Genomic DNA, 19,540 nt, shown 5'->3' on the forward strand with positions numbered 1-19,540 from the left:
CAGGGGCCAGGACTCCAGCCCGCCTGCCAAGGCAGGCAGGCAAGGACCATGACTCCAGTCAGCCAGCCAAGGCAGGCAGGCAGGAGCCAGGACTCCAGTCAGCCAGCCAAGGCAGGCAGGCAAGGACCATGACTCCAGTCAGCCAGCCAAGGCAGGCAAGCAGGGGCCAGGACTCCAGTCAGCCAGCCAAGGCAGGCAGGCAAGGACCATGACTCCAGTCAGCCAGCCAAGGCAGGCAGGCAGGAGGCAGGACTCCAGTCAGCCAGCCAAGGCAGGAAGGCAGGAGCCAGGACTCCAGTCAGCCAGCCAAGGCAGGCAGGCAGGAGTCAGGACGCAAGCCCGCCTGCCAAGGCAGGCAGGCAAGGACCATGACTCCAGTGAGCCAGCCAAGGCAGGCAGGCAGGGGCCGGGACTCCAGCCAGCCTGCTAAGGCAGGCAGGCAAGGACCATGACTCCATTCAGCCAGCCAAGGCAGGCAGGCAGGAGCCAGGACTCCAGCCAGCAAGTCAATGCAGGCAGGCAGGAGCCAGGACTCCAGCCAGCCAGCCAAGGCAGACAGGCAAGGACCATGACTCCAGTCAGCCAGCCAAGGCAGGCAGTCAGTGGCCAGGACTCCAGCCAGCCAGACAATGTAGGCAAGGAGGGCCAAGGTTCCAGCCAGACAGCCAATGCAGGCAGGCAAGGACCACGACTCCAGCCAGCCAGCGAAGGCAGACAGGCAGTGGCCAGGAATCCAGGCAGCCAGACATGGCAGGCAAGGAGGGCCACGGTTCCAGCAAGCCAGACAAGGCAGGCAGGCAGGAGCCAGGATTCCAGTCAGCCAGCCATGGCAGACAGGCAGGAGCCAGGACTCTAGTCAGCCAGCCAAGGCAGGCAGGCAAGGTCCATGACTCCAGTCAGCCAGCCAAGGCAGGCAGGCAAGGACCATGACTCCATTCAGCCAGCCAAGACAGGCTGGCAGGACCCAGGATTCCACTCAGCCAGCCAAGGCAGGCAAGCACGAGTCAGGACTCCAGGCAACCAGCCAAGGCAGGCAGGCAGAGGCCAGGACTCCAGTAAGCTAGCCAAGGCAGGCAGGCAGGAGCCAGGACTCTAGCCAGCCAGCCAATGCAGGCAGGCAGGAGCCAGGACTCCAGTCAGCCAGCCAATGCAGGCAGGCAGGAGCCAGGACTCCAGTAAGCTAGCCAAGGCAGGCAGGCAGGAGCCAGGACTCAAGCAAGGACCACGACTACAGGTTGCCAAACAAGGCAGGCAGGCAGGGGCCACAACCACAGCCAGCCAGCCAAGGCAGGCAGGCAGGACCCAGGAACTCCAGCCACGAAGCCAAGGCAGGCAGGCAGGAGCCAGGACTCAAGCAAGGACCACGACTACAGGCTGCCAGACAAGGCAGGCAGGCAGTGGCCAGGACTCCAGCCAGCCAGACATGGCAGGCAAGGAGGGCCACGGTTCCAGCAAGCCAGCCAAGGCAGGCAGGCAGGGGCCACAACCACAGCCAGCCAGCCAAAAGAGGCAGGCAGGGTCCACAGTTCCAGCTAGCCAGCCAAGGCAGGTAGGCAGGACCCAGGACTCCAGCCACCCAGCCAAGGCAGGCAGGCAGGAGCCAGGACTCCAGCCAGCTAGGCATGGCAGGCAGGAGCCAGGACTCCAGTCAGCCAGCCAAGGCAGGCAGGCAGGAGTCAGGACTCCAGTCAGCCAGCCAAGGCAGGCAGGCAGGAGCCAGGACTCCAGTCAGCCAGCCAAGGCAGGCAGGCAGCGGCCACAACCTCAGCCAGCCAGCCAAAAGAGGCAGGTAGGGGCCACAGTTCCAGCTAGCCAGCCAAGGCAGGCAGGCAGGACCCAGGACTCCAGCCATCCAGTCAGGGCAGGCAGGCAGTCAGGAGCCACGACTCAAGCCACCCAGTAAATGCAGGCAGGCAAGGACCAGGACTCCAGTCAGCCAGCCAAGGCAGGCAGGCAGGAGTCAGGACTCCAGTCAGCCAGCCAAGGCAGGCAGGCAGGAGTCAGGACTCCAGTCAGCCAGCCAAGGCAGGCAGGCAGGGGCTACGACTGCAGCCATCCAGCCAAGGCAGGCAGGCAGGGGCCAGGTCTCCAGCCAGCCTGCCAAGGCAGGCAGGCAAGGACCATGACTCCACTCAACCAGCCAAGGCAGGCAGGCAGGAGCCAGGACTCCAGCCCGCCAGCCAAGGCAGGCAGGCAGGAGTCAGGACTCCAGTCAGCCAGCCAAGGCAGGCAGGCAGGAGTCAGGACTCCAGTCAGCCAGCCAAGGCAGGCAGGCAGGAGCCAGGACTACAGCCACCCAGCCAAGGCAGGCAAGCAAGGACCACGACCACAGGCCGCCAGACAAGGCAGGCAGGCAGGGGCCACAACAACAGCCAGCAAGCCAAGGCAGGCAGGTAGGCAGGAGCCAGGACTGCAACCAGCCAGCCAAGGCAGACAGTCAGTGGCCAGGACTCCAGCCAGCCTGCCATGGCAGGCAGGCAGGAGCCAGGACTCCAGTCAGCCAGCCAAGGCAGGCAGGCAAGGACCATGACTCCACTCAGCCAGCCAAGGCAGGCAGGCAGGAGCCAGGACTCCAGTCAGGAAGCCAATGCAGGCAGGCAGGAGCCAGGACTCCAGTCAGCCAGCCAAGGCAGGCAAGCAAGCACCACGACTACAGGCTCTCAGCGATGGCAGGCAGGCAGGGGCCACAACCACAGCCAGCGAGCCAAGGCAGGCAGGCAGTGGCCAGGACTCCAGCCAGCCAGACATGGCAGGCAAGGAGGGCCACGGTTCCTGCAAGCCAGCCAAGGCAGGCAGGCAGGGGCCACAACCACAGCCAGCCATCCAAAAGAGGCAGGCAGGGTCCACAGTTCCAGCTAGCCAGCCATGGCAGGCAGGCAGGAGACAGGACTCCAGCCAGCCAGCCAAGGCAGGCAGGCAGGGGCCAGGACTCCAGTCAGCCTGCCAAGGCTGGCAGGCAAGGACCATGACTCCAGTCAGCCAGCCAATGCAGGCAAGCAAGGACCACGACTACAGGCTGCCAGACAAGGCAGGCAGGCTGTGGCCAGGATTCCAGCCAGCCAGACAAGGCAGGCAAGGAGGGCCACGGTTCCAGCCTGGCAGCCAATGCAGGCAGGCAAGGACCACGAATCCAGCCAGCCAGCCAATGCAGGCAGGCAGGAGCCAGGAATCCAGACAGCCAGCCATGGCAGGCAGGCAGGAGCCAGGACTCCAGTCAGCCAGCCAAGGCAGGCAGGCAGGAGCCAGGACTCCAGCCAGCCAGCCAAGGCAGGCAGGCAGAAGCCAGGACTCCAGTCAGCCAGACAAGGCAGGCAGGCACGAGCCAGGACTCCAGCCAGCTGGCCAAGTCAGACAGGGAAGGACCATGACTCCAGTCAGCCAGCAAAGGCAGGCAGGCAGGAGTCAGAACTCCAGTCAGCCAGCCAAGGCAGGCAGGCAGGAGCCAGGACTCCAGCCAGCCAGAAAAGGCAGGCAGGCAGGGGCCAGGACACCAGCCAGCCAGCCAAGGCAGGCAAGCAAGGACCATGACTACAGGCAGCCAGACAAGGCAGGCAGGCTGTGGGCAGGAGTCCAGGCAGCCAGACATGGCAGGCAAAGAGGGCCACCGTTCCAGCAAGCCAGCCAAGGCAGGCAGGCAGGAGCCAGGACTCCAGTCAGCCAGCCATGGCAGGCAGGCAGGAGCCAGGACTCCAGTCAGGCAGCCAAGGCAGGCAGGCAGGAGCCAGGACTCCAGTCAGCAAGCGAATGCTGGCAGGCAGGAGCCAGAAGTCCAGTCAGCCAGCCAAGGCAGGCAGGAAGGGGCCAGGACTCCAGTCAGCCAGCCAAGGCAGGCAGGCAGGAGCCAGGACTCCAGCCAGCCAGCCATGGCAGGCAGGCAGGAGCCAGGACTCCAGTCAGCCAGCCAAGGCATGCAGGCAGGAGGCAGGACTCCCGTCAGCAAGCCAATGCAGGCAGGCAGGAGCCAGGACTCCAGCCAGCCAGCCAAGGCAGGCAGGCAGGAGCCAGGATTCCAGCCAGCCAGCCATGGCAGGCAGGCAGGAGCCAGGACTCCAGTCAGCCAGCCAAGGCAGGCAGGAAGGAGCCAGAACTCCAGCCAGCCAGCCAAGGCAGGCAGGAAGACAGGAGCCAGGACTCTAGCCAACCAGCCAAGGCAGGCAGGCAGGAGCAAGGACTCCAGCCAGCCAGCCATGGCAGGCAGGCAGGAGCCAGGACTCCAGTCAGCCAGCCATGGCAGGCAGGCAGGAGCCAGGACTCCAGCCAGCCAGCCAAGGCAGGCAGGCAGGGGCCAGGACTCCAGTCAGCTAGCCAAGGCAGGCAGGCAAGGACCATGACTCCAGTCAGCCAGCCAAGGCAGGCAGGCAGGAGGCAGGACTCCAGTCAGCCAGCCAAGGCAGGAAGGCAGGAGCCAGGACTCCAGTCAGCCAGCCAAGGCAGGCAGGCAGGAGTCAGGACTCCAGCCATCCAGCCAAGGCAGGCAGGCAGGGGCCAGGACTGCATTCAGCCAGCCAAGGTAGGCAGGCAGGAGCCAGGACTCCAGGCAGCCAGCCAATGCAGGCAAGCAAGGACCACGACTACAGGCTGCCAGACAAGGCAGACAGTCAGTGGCCAGGACTCCAGCCAGCCAGACAATGTAGGCAAGGAGGGCCACGGTTCCAGCCAGACAGCCAATGCAGGCAGGCAAGGACCACGACTCCAGCCAGCCAGCGAAGGCAGACAGGCAGGAGCCAGGACTCCAGCCAGCCAGACAAGGCAGGCAAGGAAGGACCACGACTACAGGCGGCCAGACAAGGCAGGCAGGCAGTGGCCAGGACTCCAGGCAGCCAGACATGGCAGGCAAGGAGGGCCACGGTTCCAGCAAGCCAGCCATGGCAGACAGGCAGGAGCCAGGACTCCAGTCAGCCAGCCAAGGCAGGCAGGCAGGGGCCAGGACTCCAGCCAGCCTGCCAAGGCAGGCAGGCAAGGTCCATGACTCCAGTCAGCCAGCCAAGGCAGGCAGGCAGGGGCCAGGACTCCAGCCAGCCAGACAAGGCAGACAGGCAAGGACCATGACTCCAGTCAGCCAGCCAAGGCATGCAGGCAGGAGCCAGGACTCCAGTCAGCAAGCCAATGCAGGCAGGCAGGAGTCAGGACTCCAGTCAGCCAGCCAAGGCAGGCAGGCAGGGGCCCGGACTCCAGCCAGCCAGCCAAGGCAGGCAGGCAGGAGCCAGGACTCCAGCCACCCAGCCAAGGCAGGTGGGCAGGAGTCAGGACTCCAGTCAGACAGCCAATGCAGGCAAGCAAGGACCACGACTACAGGCTGCAAGACAAGGCAGGCAGGCAGTGGCCAGGATTCCAGCCAGCCAGACAAGGCAGGCAAGGAGGGCCACGTTTCCAGCCAGGCAGCCAATGCAGGCAGGCAAGGACCACGAATCCAGCCAGCCAGCCAATGCAGGCAGGCAGGAGCCAGGACTCCAGCCAGCTTGCCAAGTCAGACAGGGAAGGACCATGACTCCAGTCAGCCAGCAAAGGCAGGCAGGCAGGAGTCAGAACTCCAGTCAGCCAGCCAAGGCAGGCAGGCAGGAGCCAGGACTCCAGCCAGCCAGAAAAGGCTGGCAGGCAGGAGCCAGGACTCCAGCCAGCCAGCCAAGGCAGGCAAGCAAGGACCATGACTACAGGCGGCCAGACAAGGCAGGCAGGCAGTGGGCAGGAGTCCAGGCAGCCAGACATGGCAGGCAAAGAGGGCCACCGTTCCAGCAAGCCAGCCAAGGCAGGCAGGCAGGAGCCAGGACTCCAGTCAGCCAGCCATGGCAGGCAGGCAGGAGCCAGGACTCCAGCCAGCCAGCCAAGGCAGGCAGGCAGGAGCCAGGACTCCAGTCAGCAAGCGAATGCTGGCAGGCAGGAGCCAGGAGTCCAGTCAGCCAGCCAAGGCAGGCAGGCAGGAGCCAGGACTCCAGTCAGCCAGCCAAGGCAGGCAGGCAGGAGCCAGGACTCCCGTCAGCAAGCCAATGCAGGCAGGCAGGAGCCAGGACTCCAGCCAGCTAGCCAAGGCAGGCAGGCAGGAGCCAGGACTCCAGTCAGCCAGCCAAGGCAGGCAGGCAGGAGCCAGGACTCCAGCGAACCAGAAAAGGCTGGCAGGCAGGAGCCAGGACTCCAGCCAGCCAGACATAGCAGGCAAGGAGGGCCACGGTTTCAGCAAGCCAGCCATGGCAGGCAGGCAGGGGCCACAACCACAGCCAGCCATCCAGCCAAGGCAGGCAGGTAGGCAGGAGCCAGGACTCTAGCCACCCAGCCAAGGCAGGCAGGCAGGAGTTAGGATTCCAGCCAGCCAGCCAAGGCAGGCAGGTGGACAGGAGCCAGGACTCTAGCCACCCAGCCAAGGCAGGCAGGCAGGAGCCAGGATTCCAGCCAGCCAGCCATGGCAGGCAGGCAGGAGCCAGGACTCCAGTCAGCCAGCCAAGGCAGGCAGGAAGGAGCCAGAACTCCAGCCAGCCAGACATGGCAGGCAAGGAGGGCCAAGGTTCCAGCAAGCCAGCCAAGGCAGGCAGGCAGCGGCCACAACCACAGCCAGGCAGCCAAGGCATGCAGGCAGAGTCCAGAGTTCCAGCCTGACAGCCAAGGCAGGCAGGCAGAAGCCAGGACTCCAGCCGTCCTGCCAAGGCAGGCAGGTAGGGACCAGGACTCCAGCCGTCCTGCCAAGGCAGGCAGGTAGGGGCCATGACTCCAGCCAGCTAGCCATGGCAGGCAGGCAGGAGCCAGGACTCCAGCCAGCCAGCCAAGGCAGGCAGGCAGGGGCCCTGACTCCAGCCAGCTAGCCAAAGCAGGCTGGCAGGAGCCAGGACTCCAGTCAGCCAGCCAAAGCAGGCAGGCAGGAGCCAGGACTCCAGCCAGCCGGCCAAGGCAGGCAGGCAGGAGCCAGGACTCCAGTCAGCAAGCCAATGCAGGCAGGCAAAAGCCAGGACTCCAGCCACCTAGCCAAGGCAGGCATGCAGGAGCCAGGACTCCAGTCAGCCAGCCAAGGCAGGCAGGCAGGAGCCAGGACTCCAGTCAGCCAGCCTAGGCAGGCAAGCAAGGACCACAAATACAGGCTGCTATAAAAGGCAGGCAGGCAGGGGCCAGGACTCCAGCCAGGCGGACAAGGCAGGCAAGGAGGGCCCGGGTTCCAGCCAGACAGCCAATGCAGGCAGGCAAGGTCCACGACCCCAGCCAGCCTGCCAAGGCAGGCAGGCAGGAGCCAGGACTCCAGCCGTCCTGCCAAGGCAGGCAGGTAGGGGCCAGGACTCCAGCCATCCAGCCAAGGCATGGAGGCAGGAGGCAGGAGTCCATCCAGCTAGCCATTACTTTCTGGCAGGAGCCAGGACTCCAGCCAGCCAGCCAAGGCATTCAGGCAGGAGACATTACTCCAGTCTCCCAGCCAGGGCAGGCAGGCAGGGGCCACAACTACAGCTAGCCAGCCAAGGCAGGCAGGCAGGAGCCAGGACTCTAGCCAGCTAGCCAAGGCATGCATGCAGGGACCATGACTCCAGCCAGCTAGCAAAGGCAGGCATACAGGGGGCAGGACTACAGCCAGCCAGCCAAGGCATGCAGGCAGGAGCCAGGACTCCAGTCAGCCAGCCAAGGCAGGCAATTAGGGGCCATGACTCCAGCCAGACAGACATGGAAGGCAGGCAGGGTCCATGGTTCCAGCCAGCCAGCCGTGGCTTGCAGGCAGGAGCCAGGAATTTAGCAAGCCAGCCAAGGCAGGGAGGCAGGGGAAGGACTCCAACCACCTAGCTAAACCGGGCAGGCAGTGGCCCGGAATCCAGCCTGCTAGCCAATGTAGGCAGGCAGGGGCCAGGACACCAGCCATCCAGCCAAGGCATGGAGGCAGGAGCCAGGACTCCAGTCAGCCAGCCAAGGCAGGCAGGCAGGAGTCAGGACTCCAGTCAGCCAGCCAAGGCAGGCAGGCAAGGACCAAGACTCCAGTCAGCCAGCCAAGGCAGGCAGGCAGGAGCCAGGACTCCAGCCATCCAGCCAAGGCAGGCAGGTAGACAGGAGCCAGGGCTCTAGGTACCCATCCAAGGCAGGCAGGCAGGAGGCAGGACTCCAGCCAGCCAGCCATGGCAGGCAGGCAGGAGGCAGGACTCCAGTCAGCCTGCCAAGGCAGGCAGGCAGGAGCCAGTACTCCACTCAGCGAGCCAAGGCAGGCAGGCAGCAGCCAGGACTCCAGCCAGCCAGCCAAGGCAGGGAGGCAGGAGCCAGGACCCAGCCATCCAGCGAAGGCAGGCAGGTAGGGAGGAGTCAGGACCCCAGTCAGCCAGCCAAGGCAGGCAGGCAGGAGCCAGGACTCCAGTCAGGAAGCCAATGCAGTCAGGCAGTAGCCAGGACTCCAGTCAGCCAGCCAAGGCAGGCAGGCAGGGAACCGGACTCCAGCCAGCCAGCCAAGGCAGGCCGGCAGGAGTCTGGACTCCAGTCAGCAAGCCAATGCAGGCAGGTAGGAGCCAGGACTCCAGCCAGCCAGCCAAGGCAGGCAGGCAGGAGCCAGGACTCCAGCCAGCCAGCCAAGGCAGGCAGGCAGGAGCCAGGACTGCAGCCTGCCAGCCAAGGCAGGCAGGCAGTGGCCAGGACTCCAGCCAGCTAGCCAAGTCAGGCAGGCAGGGGCCACAACCACAGCCAGCCAGCCAAAAGAGGCAGGCAGGGTCCACAGTTCCAGCTTGCCAGCCAAGGCAGGCAGGCAGGACCCAGGACTCCAGCCATCCAGTCAAGGCAGGCAGGTAGGCAGGAGCCAGGACTCCAGCCAGCCAGCAATGGCAGGGAGGCAGGAGCCAGGACTCCAGCCAGCCAGCTATGGCAGGGAGGCAGGAGCCAGGACTCCAGCCAGCCAGCCAAGGCAGGCAGGATGTGGTTTGGAAGTGGCTGTGATGCCAGCCAGGATGCAAAATAATGAAATAAACAAACAAACAAAAAAAAGAATTAAACAATCCTTGTTCATGCCTGGTTTCTCAATACTCAATACGATTCTCAATACGGCAGATTCTCCCCATAACAACTTTTCAGAGACACAACTAGTTGAGTGTTTTTTGTCTTCTTTTTGTTTGTTTGTTTGTGTGTTTTTGTTTTGTTTTGTTTTGGTATATGTTAAGGCACTGTCTAAATCAAGTCACTTTCTTGGAGTGGGTCCAGATGAGGGCCAGTAAGATGATGAGAGGGCTGGAGCACCTCTCCTATGCAGAAAGGTTGAAGGAACTGGGCTTGTTTAGCCTGGAGAAGAGAAGGCTCCAGGTCCTTCCAGTCCTTGAGGGGAGCGTATAAAGAGGAGGGGAATGGCTGATTATGAGGGTCGCAGTGCTAGGACAAAGGGGAATGGTCTTGTTGGAAATATCCAAGTCATGTTTGTCAGGACGGTATCTCTGATAAAAGCAGATCTTATTCGCGATTGCAATGGCGGCGTCCCGCAAGCAGCAGCGCCTATGGACACGACATGACAGCCTTTAGACCCTGCTTTCTCCCCCTTGCCTCCCCCCTCCCCTGTTTCCCCACTGGCTGGGTACTCCAGGTTCACAACCTTATCAGAAGGTTGACATTTGCTATTTACTTGTTAATTTATTTGTTACCTGGTGTCAGTCAGCAGCCATCCTGTTGTTTCCAAGCTGTCTTGGTGCTCTCCTGGTCCTGTTGATATGATATTCCTTAAAGTCTTCGTTGAACAAAGAGCGCTGGGGATGATGCCAGGCCTTCCGATGTCTCTCGAGGTGCTTCCTCGGGCTGCCATCACTGTTCTCTGGTTTGCTCTCGTTCAGGATATTCTTGCAGTGTGTATGACAAAATATACATCTATACACCTCTATACAGAGTGTGCGTGCCTGGGAAGGTTCGTCCAGAGGATCAGTGATGTAAACTTATCCACCTCTGGAGCTCTCCTTTGGACACTCTCTCCTAGCATCTCATGGAGTGGCAGCCCAAGCTGCCCCCAGCGCTGGAGACAAGGCCGCACAGCGCAGAGCAGAGCGGGACAGCCGCTTCCCTGGCCTGGCAGTGCTGGGCCTGACGCAGCCCAGGGTACGGTTGACCCTTGTGACTGCCAGGCGCACTGCCGGCTCAGATTCCATTGGCCATCAAACCAGATCCCTTTTTACCAGGCTGCGCTCCAGAACTTCCCCCCTCATGTCTGCACACAGAGCCAGGGCACCCCGTCCCAGGTGCAGAACCCAGCGCTTGCCCTTCTTCGTGCAGAAGGGAACCACCCCCATTTTGTCCAGATCTCAAGGCAAGGCCTCTTTATCCTCAAGGAGGTCTAAACTCCTCCCAGCTTAGCATCATCCACAAACTGATTGATACAACCAACAGATCTTTAGTGGAACCAACAGTAAAAACAAGATAGAGAAATGGCCTTAAAATGGAGCCCAGCAGACTCCCAGTGGTGACACACAGGGCAACTGTCAGGACAAAGTCACCGAATCCTCCAGTGCAGCCATGTTTTAGTTGTCAAGGGACATTCTAAGGAATGCATAGCCAAGGCTTTATGATGCCATGAGCCACCTCCCTGACAAAAGCTCTAGATCTGGGAAACCTGGCAACAGAACACCAGCTGTGATGCAAGGCAGCCAGCCAACAAAGGCACGCAGTCAGGGGCCAGAACTCCAGCCAGCCAGCCAGCCAGCCAGCCAAGGAAGGCAGGCAGGGGCCAGGACTCCATCCAGCCAGACAAGGCAGGCAGGCAGAGGCCATGACTCCATCCAGCCAGGCAAGACAGGCAGGCAGGGGCCATGACTACAGCCAGCCAGCCAAGGCGGGCAGGCAGGATCCACAGTTCCAGCCAGCCAGCCAAAGCAGGCAGGCAGGAGACAGGACTCCAGCCAGCCAGCCAAGGCAGGCAAGCAGGAGCCAGGACTCCAGCCAGCCAGCCAAGGCAGGCAGGCATACAAGAGCCACGGTTCCAGCCAGCCAGCCAAGGCAGGTAGGTACGAAACATGTCTCCAGCCATCCAGCCAAGGCAGGCAGGAAGGCATGGACCATGACTACAGCCAGCCAGCCAAGGCAGGCAAGCAAGGACCACGACTACAGGCAGCCAGACAAGGCAGGCAGGCAGTGGCCAGGACTCCAGCCAGCCAGCCAAGGCAAGGACAGCCACGGTTCCAGCAAGCCAGCCAAGGCAGGCAGGCAGGGGCCACAACCACAGCCAGCCAGCCAAGACAGGCAGGCAGGGTCCACAGTTCCAGCCAGACATCCAAGGCAGGCAGGCAGGAGCCAGGACTCCAGCCATCCAGCCAAGGCAGGCAGGCAGGAGCCAGGACTCCAGCCAGCCAGCCAAGGCAGGCAGGCAGGGGCTAGGACTGCAGCCATCCAGCCTAGGCAGGGATGCAGGAGCCATGACTCCAGCCAGCTAGCCAAGGCAGGCAAGCAGGGTCCACGGTTCCAGCCAGCGAGCCAAGACAGACAGGCAGGCAAGGTCCATTGTTCCAGCAAGCCAGCCAAGGGAGGCAGGCAGCAACCAGGACTCCAGCCAGCCAGCCAAGGCAGGCAGGCAGGAGCCAGGACTCCAGTCAGCCAGCCAAGGCAGGCAGGCAGGAGCCAGGACTCCAGCCAGCCAGCCAAGGCAGGCAGGCAGGGGCCAGGACTCCAACCAGCCAGCCATGGCAGGCAGGCAGGTAGGGGCCAGGACTACAGACAGCCAGCCAAGGCAGGCAAGCAAGGACCACGATTACAGGCAGCCAGACAAGGCAGGCAGGCAGTGGCCAGGACTCCAGCCAGCCAGACATGGCAGGCAAGGAGGGCCACGGTTCCAACAAGCCAGCCAAGGCAGGCAGGCAGGGGCCACAACCACAGCCAGCCAGCCAAAAGAGGCAGGCAGGGTCCACAGTTCCATCCAGCTAGCCAAGTCAGGCAGGCAGAGTCCACGGTTCCAGCCAGCCAGCCAAGGCAGGCAGGCAGGCAGGAGCCAGGACTGCAGCCATCCAGCCAAGGAAGGTATGCAGAAGCCATGACTCCAGCCAGCTAGCCAAGGTAGGCAGGCAGGGGCCACGGTTCCAGACTGCCAGCCAGCCAAGGCAGGCAGGCAGGGGCCAGGACTCCAGCCTGCTAGCCAATGTAGGCAGGCATGGGCCAGGACTCCAGCAATCCAGCCAAGGCATGGAGGCAGGAGGCAGGAGTCCAGCCAGCTAGCCATTACTTTCAGGCAGGAGCCAGGACTCCAGCCAGCCAGCCAGCCAGCCAAGGCATTCAGGCAGGAGACATTACTCCAGTCACCCAGCCAGGGCAGGCAGGCAGGGGCCACAACTACAGCTAGCCAGCCAAGGCAGGCAGGCAGGAGCCAGGACTCCAGCCAGCTAGCCAAGGCATGCATGCAGGGACCATGATTCCAGCCACCTAGCAAAGGCAGGCATGCAGGGGGCAGGACTCCATCCCGACAGCCAAGGCAGGCAGGCAAAGACCACAACTCCAGCCAGCCAATCAAGGCAGACTGACTGGGGCCTAGACTCCAGCCAGGCAGCCAAGGCAGGCAGGCAGGAGCCAGGACTCCAGTCAGCCAGCCAAGGCAGGCAAGTAGGGGCCATGACTCCAGCCAGCCAGACATGGAAGGCAGGCAGGGTCCATGGTTCCAGCCAGCCAGCCGTGGCTTGCAGGCAGGAGCCAGGAATTTAGCAAGCGAGCCAAGGCAGGGAGGCAGGGGCAAGGACTCCAACCACCTAGCTAAACCGGGCAGGCAGTGGCCCGGACTCCAGCCTGCTAGCCAATGTAGGCAGGCAGGGGCCAGGACACCAGCCATCCAGCCAAGGCATGGAGGCAGGAGCCAGGACTCCAGTCAGCCAGCCAAGGCAGGCAGGCAGGGGCCAAGACTCCAGCCAGCCTGACAAGACAGGCAGGCAAGGACCAAGACTCCACTCAACCAGCCAAGGCAGGCAGGCAGGAGCCAGGACTCCAGTCAGCTAGCCAAGGCAGGGAGGCAGGAGCCAGGACCCAGCCATCCAACGAAGGCAGGCAGGTAGGCAGGAGCCAGGACCCCAGTCAGCCAGCCAAGGAAGGCAGGCAGGGGCCAGGACACCAGTCAGCCAGCCAAGGCAGGCAGGCAGGAGCCAGGACTCCAGTCAGTCAGCCAAGGCTGACAGGCAGGAGCCAGGACTCCAGTCAGCTAGCCAAGGCAGGCAGGCAGGAGCCAGGACACCAGTCAGCCAGCCAAGGCAGACAGGCAGGAGCCAGGACTCCAGTCAGCTAGCCAAGGCAGGCGGGCAGGAGCCAGGACTCCAGTCAGCCAGCCAAGGCAGGCAGGCAGGAGGCAGGACTCCAGTCAGCCAGCCAAGGCAGGCAGGCAGGGGCCCGGACTCCAGCAAAACAGTCAAGGCAGGCAGGCAGGGACCACATCCACAGCCAGCCAGCCAAGGCAGGCAGTTAGAGTCCACAGTTCCAGCCAGCCAGCCAAGGCAGGCAGGTAGGCAGGAGCCAGGACTCGAACCAGCCAGCCAAGGCAGGCAGGCAGGGGCTAGGACTGCAGCCAACCAGCCAAGGCGGGCAGGTAGGCAGGAGCCAGGACACCAGGCATCCAGCCAAGGCAGGCAGGTAGGCAGGAGCCAGGACTCCAGTAAGCCAGCCAAGGCAGGAAGGCAGGGGCCAGGACTCCAGCCAGCCAGCCAAGGCAGGCAGGCAAGGACCATGACTCCACTCAGCCAGCCATGGCAGGAAGGCAGGGGCCAGGACTCCAGCCAGCCAGCCAAGGCAGGCAGGCAAGGACCATGACTCCACTCAGCCAGCCAAGGCAGGCAGGCAGGAGCCAGGACTCCAGTCAGCTAGCGAAGGCAGGCAGGCAGGAGCCAGGACTGCAGCCAGCAAGGCAAGGCAGGCAGGCAAGGACCATGACTCCACTCAGCCAGCCAAGGCAGGCAGGCAGGAGCCAGGACTCCAGCCATCCAGCCAAGGCACGCAGGTAGGCAGTAGCCAGGACTCCAACCAGCCAGCCAAGGCAGGCAGGCAGCAGCCAGGACTACAGCCACCAAGCCAAGGCAGTCAAGCAAGGACCACGACTACAGTCTGCCAGACAAGGCAGGCAGTCAGGGGCCAGGACACCAGCCAGCCAGCCAAGGCAGGCAGGCAGAGTCCACAGTTCCAGCCTGCCTGCCAAGGCAGCGAGGCAGGAGCCAGGACTCCAGCCAACTAGCCAAGGCAGGCAGGCAGGAGCCAGGACTCAAGTCAGCAAGCCAATGCAGGCAGGCAAGGAGCCAGGACTCCAGCCAGCCAGCCAAGGCAGGCAAGCAAGGAACACGACTACAGTCTACCAGACAAGGCAGGCAGGCAGGAGCCAGGACTCCAGTCAGCCAGCCAAGGCAGGCAGGCAGGAGGCAGGACTCCAGTCAGCCAGCCAAGGCAGGCAGGCAGGGGCCCGGACTCCAGCAAAACAGTCAAGGCAGGCAGGCAGGGACCACATCCACAGCCAGCCAGCCAAGACAGGCAGTTAGAGTCCACAGTTCCAGCCAGCCAGCCAAGGCAGGCAGGTAGGCAGGAGCCAGGACTCCAGGCATCCAGCCAAGGCAGGCAGGTAGGCAGGAGCCAGTACTCCAGTAAGCCAGCCAAGGCAGGCAGGCAGGAGCCAGGACTCCAGCCAGCCAGCCAAGGCAGGCAGGCAGGAGCCAGGACTCCAGTCAGCCGGCCACGGAAGGCAAGTAGGGGCCATGACTCCAGCCAGCCAGACATTGAAGGCAGGCAGGGTCCATGGTTCCAGCCAGCCAGCTGTGGCTTCCAGGCAGGAGCCAGGAATTTAGCAAGCCAGCCAAGGCAGGGAGGCAGGGGCAAGGACTCCAACCACCTAGCTAAACCGGGCAGGCAGTGGCCCGGACTCCAGCCTGCTAGCCAATGTAGGCAGGCAGGGGCCAGGACTCCAGCCAGCTAGCCATAACAGGCAGGCATGCAGAGCCAGGACTCCAGCCAGCCAGCCAAGGCAGGCAGGTAGGCTGGGGCCAGGACTCTAGCCAGTCTGCCAAGGCAGGCAGGCAAGGAGCATGACTCCACTCAGCCAGCCAAGGCAGACAGGCAGGAGCCAGGACTCCAGCCAGCCGGCCAAGGCAGGCAGGCAGGAGGCAGGACTCCAGTCAGCCAGCCAAGGCAGGCAGGCAGGAGCCAGGACTCCAGTCAGCTAGCAAAGGCAGACAGGCAGGAGCCAGGACTCTACCCAGCTAGCCAAGGCAGGCAGGCAGGGGCCAGGACTCCAGCCAGCTAGCCAAGGCAAGCAGGCAGGAGCCAGGACTCCAACCAGCCAGCCAAGGCAAGCAGGCAGGAGCCAGGACTCCAGCCATCCAGCGAATGCAGGCAGGTAGGCAGGAGCCAGGACTCCAGTCAGCCAGCCAAGGCAGGCAGGCAGTACCCAGGACCCAAACCAGCCAGCAAAGGCAGGCAGGCAGGAGTCAGGACTCCAGTCAGTCAGCCAAGGCAGGCAGGCAGGAGCCAGGACTCCAGACATCCAGTCAAGGCAGGCAGGTAGACAGGAGCCAGGACTCTAGCCACCCAGCAAAGGCAGGCAGGCAGGAGCCAGGACTCCAGTCAGCCAGCCAAGGCAGGCAGGCAGGGGCAGGACTCCAGCCAGCTAGCAAGGCAGGCAGGCAGGAGCCAGGACTCCAGTCAGCCAGCCATGGCAGGCAGGCAGGAGCCAGGACTACAGCCACCAAGCCAAGGCAGTCAAGCAAGGACCACGACTACAGTCTGCCAGACAAGGCAGGCAGTCAGGGGCAGGAATCCAGCCAGCCAGCCAAGGCAGGCAGGCAGAGTCCACAGTTCCAGCCTGCCAGCCAAGGCAGCGAGGCAGGAGCCAGGACTCCTGCCGTCCAGCCAAGGCAGGCAGGCAGGGGCCAGGAATCCAGTCAGTCAGCCAAGGCAGGCAGGCAGGGGCCAGGAATCCAGTCAGTCAGCCAAGGCAGGCAGGCAGGGGCCAGGCCTCCAGCCAGGTAGCCAAGGCTGGCAGGCAGGAGTCAGCACTCCAGCCAGCCAGCCAAGGCAGGCAAGCAAGGACCACAACTACAGGCTGCCAGACAAGGCAGGCAGGCAGTGGCCAGGACTCCAGCCAGCCAAACATGGCACGCAAGGAGGGCCACCGTTCCAGGAAGACAGCCAAGGCAGGCATGCAAGGACCATAATACCAGCCAGCCAATCAAGGCAGGCAGGGAGGCGCCAGGACTCCAGCCAGCCATCCAAGGCAGGCAGGCAGGAGTAATGACTCCAGTCAGTCAGCCAAGGCAGGCAGGCAGCAGCCAGGACTCCAGTCAGTAAGCCAATGCAGACAGGCAGCAGCCAGGACTCCAGTCAGTAAGCCAATGCAGACAGGCAGGAGCCAGGACTCCAGACATCCAGTCAAGGCAGGCAGGTAGACAGGAGCCAGGACTCTAGCCACCCAGCAAAGGCAGGCAGGCAGGAGCCAGGACTCCAGTCAGCCAGCCATGGCAGGCAGGCAGGAGCCAGGACTCCAGTCAGCCTGCCAAGGCAGGCATGCAGGAGCCAGGACTCCAGCCAGCCAGCCAAGGCAGGCAGGCAGGAGCCAGGACTCCAGCCAGCTAGCCAAGACAGGCAGGCAGGAGCCAGGACTCCAACCAGCCAGCCAAGGCAGGCATGCAGGAGCCAGGACTCCAGTCAGCCAGCCAAGACAGGCAGGCAGGAGCCAGGACTCCAGTCAGCCTGCCAAGCCAGGCAGGCAGGGGCCAGGACTTCAGCCAGCCAGCCAAGGCAGGCAGGCAGGAGCCAGGACTCCAGTCAGCCAGCCAAGGCAGGCAGGCAGGAGCCAGGACTCCAGCCAGCCAGCCAAGGCAGGCAGGCAGGAGCCAGGACTCCAGCCAGCCAGCCAAGGCAGGCAGGCAGGGGCTAGGACTGCAGCCATCCAGCCAAGGCAGGAAAGTATGGGCCATGACTCCAGCCAGCCAGACATGGAACTCAAGGAGGGCCACGTTTCCATCAAGCCAGCCAAGGCAGGCAGGCAGGGGTCACGGTTCCAGCCATCTAGCCAAGGCAGGCAGGCAGGGGCCACAACCAGAGCCAGCCAGCCAAAAGAGGCAGGCAGGGTCCACAGTTCCAGCTAGCCAGCAAAGTGAGGCAGGCAGGAGCCAGGACTCCAGCCAGCCAGCCATGGCAGGCATGCAGGAGCCAGGACTCCAGCCAGCCAGCCAAGGCAGGCAAGCAAGGACCACGAATACAGGCTGCCAGCCAAGGCAGGCCGGCAGGATCCAGGACTGCAGCCAGCCAGCCAAGGCAGGAAAGTATGGGCCATGACTCCAGCCAGCCAGACATGGAAGGCAGGCAGGGTCCATGGTTCCAACCAGCCAGCCGTGGCATGCAGGCAGGAGCCAGGAATTTAGCAAGCCAGCCAAGGCAGGGTGTCAGGGGCCAGGACTCCAGGCATCGAGCCAAGGCAGGCAGGCAAGGTCCATAGCTCCAGCCATCCAACCATGGCAGGGAAGCAGGGCCACAGTTCCAGCAAGCCAGCCAAGGCATGCATGCAGGGACCATGACTCCAGCCAGCTAGCAAAGGCAGGCAGGCAGGGGTCAGGACTCCAGTCAACCAGACATGGCAGGCAGGCAGGAGCCAGGACTCCAGTCAGCCAGCCAAGGCAGGCAGGCAGGAGCCAGGACTCCAGCCAGCTAGCAAGGCAGGCAGGCAGGAGCCAGGACTCCAATCAGCCAGCCAAGACAGGCAGGCAGGAGCCAGGACTCCAGCCAGCCAGCCAAGGCAGGCAGGCAGGAGCCAGGACTACAGCCACCCAGACAAGGCAGGCAAGCAAGGACCACGACTACAGCCAGCCAGCCAAGGCTGGCAGGCAGAGTCCACAGTTCCAGCCAGCCAGCCAAGGCAGGCAGGCAGGAGCCAGGACTCCAGCCATCCAGTCCAGGCAGGCAGGCAGGCAGGAGCCAGGACTCCAGGCAGCCAAGGCTAGCAGGCAGGCAGGAGCCAGGACTCCAGTCAGCCAGCCAAGGCAGGCAGGCAGGGGCCAGGAGTCCAGCCAGCCAAGGCAGGCAGGCAGGAGCCAGGACTCCAGTCAGCAAGCGAAGGCAGGCAGGCAGCAGCCAGGACTCCAGCCAGCCAGCCAAGGCAGACAGGCAGGAGCCAGGACTCCAGGCAGCCAGCCAAGGCAGGCAGGCAGGGGCTAGGACTGCAGCCATCCAGCCAAGGCAGGAAAGTATGGGCCATGACTCCAGCCAGCCAGACATGGAACTCAAGGAGGGCCACGTTTCCATCAAGCCAGCCAAGGCAGGCAGGCAGGGGTCACGGTTCCAGCCAGCTAGCCAAGGCAGGCAGGCAGGGGCCACAACCAGAGCCAGCCAGCCAAAAGAGGCAGGCAGGGTCCACAGTTCCAGCTAGCCAGCAAAGTGAGGCAGGCAGGAGCCAGGACTCCAGCCAGCCAGCCATGGCAGGCATGCAGGAGCCAGGACTCCAGCCAGCCAGCCAAGGCAGGCAAGCAAGGACCACGAATACAGGCTGCCAGCCAAGGCAGGCCGGCAGGATCCAGGACTGCAGCCAGCCAGCCAAGGCAGGAAAGTATGGGCCATGACTCCAGCCAGCCAGACATGGAAGGCAGGCAGGGTCCATGGTTCCAACCAGCCAGCCGTGGCATGCAGGCAGGAGCCAGGAATTTAGCAAGCCAGCCAAGGCAGGGTGTCAGGGGCCAGGACTCCAGGCATCGAGCCAAGGCAGGCAGGCAAGGTCCATAGCTCCAGCCATCCAACCATGGCAGGGAAGCAGGGCCACAGTTCCAGCAAGCCAGCCAAGGCATGCATGCAGGGACCATGACTCCAGCTAGCTAGCAAAGGCAGGCAGGCAGGGTCCAGGACTCCAGCCAGCCAATCAAGGCAGGCAGGCAGGACCAGGACTACAGACATCCAGCAAAGGCAGATATGCAGGAGCCATGACTCCAGTCAGCCAGCCAAGGCAGGCAGGCAGGGGCCAGGATTCCAGCCAGCCAGCCAAGGCAGGCAAGCAAAGACCACGACTACAGGCAGCCAGACAAAACAGGTAGGCAGTGGCCAGGACTCCAGCCAGCCAGCCATGGCAGGCAAGGAGGGCCACGGTTCCAGCAAGCCAGCCAAGGCAGGCAGGCAGGAGCCAGGACTACAGTCAGCTAGCCAAGATAGGCAGGCAGGCAGGGGCCAGGATTCCAGCCACCCAGCCAAGGCAGGCAGACAGGGCCCACGACTCCAGCCAGCCAGCCAAGGTAGGCAGGCACAAGTCAGGACTCCAGCCAGCCAGCCAAGGTAGGCAGGCAAAAGCCAGGACTACAGGCTGCCAGCCAAGGCAGGCAGGCAGGGGCCACGACTCCAGTCAGCCAAACAAGGCAGGCAGGCAGGGGCCAGGACTCCAGCCAGCCAGGGGCCGAGTTGATTCAAAATTCCACTGATGCTCCTAAAGCACTCAAAGTGCGTTTGGGGGGCAGTGATAAAGCGGCTCTGACCGATTCGTCATTAACGTGCGTTATGCGGCAATCCAGGCCTCCTTGGCCTGCATGAATTCAGTTTCACCACCGCGTTCCATCTCTCTTCAGCGCGGCAGTGGAGCCGGAGACCCACTCAACATGGTGCCGCTGTGTTACCGCACCGCATCCCGTTCCTACCTTCCTCCCGTCAT

This window comes from Lagopus muta, chromosome 30 (genome assembly GCF_023343835.1).
Source record: "Lagopus muta isolate bLagMut1 chromosome 30, bLagMut1 primary, whole genome shotgun sequence".
NCBI classification, from domain to species: domain Eukaryota; kingdom Metazoa; phylum Chordata; class Aves; order Galliformes; family Phasianidae; genus Lagopus; species Lagopus muta.